Genomic DNA, 4,946 nt, shown 5'->3' on the forward strand with positions numbered 1-4,946 from the left:
CCTCAAACTACTACTCAATTGGCAATGTCCCACCCCCAAACTTTCAATTGTGACAATGTCCTTCTTAAACTACCAAAACATTGTCAATGTTCCCCTCGAGATTAACAAAAACATCAAAATGCCCTTATATATTTTTTAATAAGACAAAAATACCTTTATAAATTAAAAAAATTAAAATTAAAAAAAAAAACAAAAAATTTTAATTTCAAAAGAACAATTTTTTTTATAAAAAAAATAGTTTTTAAACGAAATTTTTTAATTTTTTTATAAGAATTTTTTTTTTTTAAAAAAAAAAACGAATATAGTTTTTTTAAAACCGAAATTTTTATTTAAAAAAATTTATAAAACAAAATAAAAAAACGAAATTTTTATAACAAAAAAAATCGAAATTTATTAATTTTTTACTTATAAAAAGTATTTTTTTTAATTTTTAATTTTTAATTTTCTACCCTTTGGATTTTTTTTTTTAATTAGTTTTAGGTTTTTTCTAGAAGTTTTATTATTATTATTATTTTTTTATTTTATTAAGGGTAGTTACATCATTGAGGGGAACATTGACAATTTTTAGTAGTTTGAGGGGGACATTGTCACAATTGAAAATTTGGGAGGGACATTGTCAATTGGGTGATAGTTTGAGGGGGTTATGTGGACTTTTCTAAAAAAGAAATGAAGGCAATGGGCCGTAGGGTTGAGACACAAATGACGCATTTGGAACGATCAAATCGTAACTGTTAAATTTCAAACATTTGTGATGGTGAGATGATTTGATTTGGATCATACGATTTAGAGTTTGAGAAAAAAATTAATAATGAAGTAGCAGTTTGAGGGGTATATGTTCTTTATCCAAACATTTTTCAGCTTAATACTCTTTTTTGAATGAATCGTATGCAATGAATATTATGCTCATAAGCGCATGTGTAGTTTTTTTGAGAATTGTGCCTAAAGATTCAAATTAATCTTCTCTTTTTTTTTTTTACTATATATATAGCGAATACAGCTGTATTTCTCGTTCTCAGACAGTGAATACAGCTGCATTTATAAAACATCACCAACCTACTTTTATAAATTCTCGTTCCAGCCAACCATGTGAAAAATATTATTTTTTTATAGCATATATAAAATAGATACTTTTTTAAATAGGATTTATTTCCAATTATTTTAATATTATTAAAAAGATATGAATTTTTCACATAATTTTATACTGACCACAAGGAGTCATATTGGCTTTTAAAATTATTTTAATCTACTAGGGCTATTGACTCTGCCGGAAAAAAGTTTGCCGTTGTTGTTAAATAATATAAAAGATTCCCAATCACAGACAGGATATACCGTAAATGGCTCGGAAAATTAACGCCAATGATTCACATGCATAGATTTTTTCAACTTTAGGCTAAAGAATTTGTCGCTTAATAAACCTTTTTCCACAGATCAAAAGTTATTTTAATAGAAAGAAAAGAATTCGGACCTACTTTCCCTTTCATTTAACTAATTATTACAGATTAAATTCATATAAAAAGACTAAGGACCCCAGAGTTTTGGACTTTGTGAGAATGTAACTGAGAATTTTCAGCGTAATATCATATTTTTTTTTTCAAACATAATAGCTTTATTAAATTCATATTAGATGCACGAAATAATGGTGGAAGGTCATAACCCCCCTATGATCACGGGGATTTTACTATTTGGTCGAGTAATTATTTATTTATGTTAGAGTAATTCAAAAGTAAGGCTAAATATTACTTTTGTGTCTCTCAAAATTGAAGTGTCTTTTAAAATTATCATTCAATTTATAATAGAGGCACTATTATCTCATGCTTCAATTATAATTTGAAAAATCACGAGACATGAAAAATATGTAGCATTACTCATTAAAAAATGACTAAATAGGGAATCTCTTTTACTTCTAATTCGATTAATGGAAGATATTGGGCATAATGCTTTCATCAGTTCCATGCATGCAAGTGGTGATGCAGCGTGACTTAGTGGGCTGCAGCGAAGAACATCAATAAACAGTGAATAAATAATTCTAGATCTTGAGTCTATCAATCATGATATGAGAATTCTTCTAAAAATAATAGATACTCTCTAAAGTTTATAAGAAAAGAGGAATAAACTCAACTCTGAGTATTCTCATTAATCAAAATCAATAATAAAACAATAACTGTTTTCTCTGGAGGCTATAAGCATATATTTATAGCCTTAAACCCTAAATCTAATAAAATATGACATAAATACCTCCAAAACCCTAAACCTAATAAAATAACGAAATAAAGACTCTCAAAACCCTAACCTTAATAAAATAACAACATAAAGTCAGTTTAGAAAATAAAACAAATTGACGGCTACGCAATCTGTATCATTCTCCCCTTGTTGGAGAGAATTCGTCATCGAATTCGGCCGGTTCTTTCTACGGTCCTTCGGATGCCCAGTCAACTCATTCCATTCGTCATTCCTCAAGATCAAGACAAGGTAACATCCCACAATAAGTATGACGCTTCTCATCCTCGAAGTACCTCGATGTTTATCGTGAAATCCCCACACACCCCTTTGCTGTGTAGATTTGTCATGCTTCTCTCGTGCTTTGCTTTTCCCACAAGCCATGAGAATCCCCAAAGAACTCATAAAGACCCTTTCAATCTTTGACAAAAAAGTCTTCTCCACCATATAGATCTCATCACAATTTTGGTTAGAATAATTTGATAAAATAGCATCTATCCCAGTGAAATCAACATAGTCAATTGGCTCAATACTAAAATCGAAGACTTTATCTTCGGGGCTCTTATCAGGTACATGATATGTAGAATTGTCGTCAAAAAGTGCAAAACTATTTGAAAGATTTACTTCTTCCAAGGGTTCCTCTTCTTCATGAAAAATTGCAAAATTATCCGAAAGATTAACCTCTTCCAAGGGTTCCTCTTCTTCATGAAAAATTGCGATACTTTCTTAAAGGTTTACTTCTTTCACTTGATCCCCCAATTCTTCAAGCTTTTTAGGACTCTTGATGTCATGCAGATGATTAGGAACATTTGACCCCGGCAACAAATCAAGTTGAGGTTGAGTGTCTCGCAATGATGGCACCACTTTCGGTAATTCTGCTCGAACCACGTCGACAAATCTTTCCAATAGCTCCTTTATCGGCCTCGGTACCACTCCCTTGATGCCGCTTTCCGTGTTTGTCAACTCCTGCTTGGCTACAAAGGATTGACCATCCCCTTGTGAAGGTTTTGGCTCCGCCCATGGGCTATGTAGCAACGTCAATCTGGTTTTACCCAACATAAAGTTGTACGTGTTCTTTGTTTCATCATGGATAGCAGTTTTATCATCTTGTCACGACTTGCCCAATAACAGGTGACGCGTCTCTATGTCGCCCACATCACACCATACAGTATCTCTATATTTAGCTCAAATGGAAAAGGACACCAGATAACGTTTAAAAACCGTTACCTCATTTCCTTTTGTGAGCCACTTCAATTGATAGGGAGTAGGATGTCTCTTGGTCTCAAGCCCCAATTTGCGAACTACTTCCTCCAAGACTATATTCTCATGACTCCTTGCATCAATGGTAAGCTTGACCCCCTTACCTCCCATGGTGCATATAGTTTGAAACGGTCGGCACGTACGTTTAATGTATCGGGATACCGAACGACACGTGATCTCCGCCCCCTCCTTAGGCACCAACTCCGCCATCTTCCTAGATACTTCTTTTTGTGGAATTTTTTTTTTTTTTTTTTTGGTCACCATGAACTCTTTGAGTTGCAAGCAACCTTGAAATTTCGGTGTATCGAGTTTGAATCTACTCACCCGCTGATTGGAATGAGCTTGCGCAAGGTGCTAACGTCCTTGCGTTCGACGCTCTGTAAACGAGTTTCTAGATCCATTCCCATTGTGACGACACCAGTCGGATACTTGGATAGTGAGGTCTTTGATGTGGTATTTTTGTGTCCAAAAATATCAATAATAAAAATAACCACTCGCAATAGTATGAATCATGTAGGATAGAGCTATATTGAGGGTGTCGAACCTCAAGAACTGCAGGGGTTTTATTATCTAAATTCGAAAGATTAACTTAATTAAAAAGAGAATTGTTTTGATTTTTTTAAAAACTCAAAGAGCATGAAAATAAAAGAGATTTAAAATAAGAGAGAGTGTGGGGGTATTGACTTCACCTCTATCCGCACAACAATGGCTAATCATAATTAATCACAGAAATTCATTCTATGCATGTTATAAATAAACAAGAAACTACCTTATTAAAGAATAAGCATAATCTATCTTTGGTTGGCACGGATCATCCACCTAACCACTAAGATGCGGTACGACCCGTCTTCCCTAGGTATAAATTATCAAATTCTTTAACATGATACATACAATCAATGAATAAGTGTAACCCATCTTCGGTTGGCACGGATTGTCTACCTAAATTACACTAAACTAGGGTGTAGTACAATCCGTCTTTCCTAGGCATGACCTATCAAATCCTATTGATCATATGTCAATTAAACCCATTGTATAACCATCATCTTCATAATCACAGAAAACAAGAATGATTTGAGATCAACAAAAGTAAAATACTTTCTAAGACAAGAGAAGAATTTCACAAATATTGATTTTGGAATTTAAGAACAATTGCATTTAATACGAAGAACAGAAATCAATTGGTAGCAATTCTCATAGTTATACAATCAACATGCATAAATTGAAAATCTAAAAATTAAATACAATCAAACCATTGTGCTTGGATAGGGTTACATCAACACCCCACGAAGGGGTTTAGCCGCTCATAATCTTCTAAGCTCCAAAGACAATTTTCTGATTTCTAACTCTAGGAAGCGGTGTGTTTTTTCTCAATGCTTAGAGGCCTATTTATAGGGCTTAGGAGAGTCCTAGAAGCCCTAGTAATCCTATAAATTTCGGAGATTTAAGTCCAAGTCCAATTAGGATAAAGA

This window comes from Corylus avellana, chromosome ca5, assembly GCF_901000735.1.
Source record: "Corylus avellana chromosome ca5, CavTom2PMs-1.0".
NCBI classification, from domain to species: domain Eukaryota; kingdom Viridiplantae; phylum Streptophyta; class Magnoliopsida; order Fagales; family Betulaceae; genus Corylus; species Corylus avellana.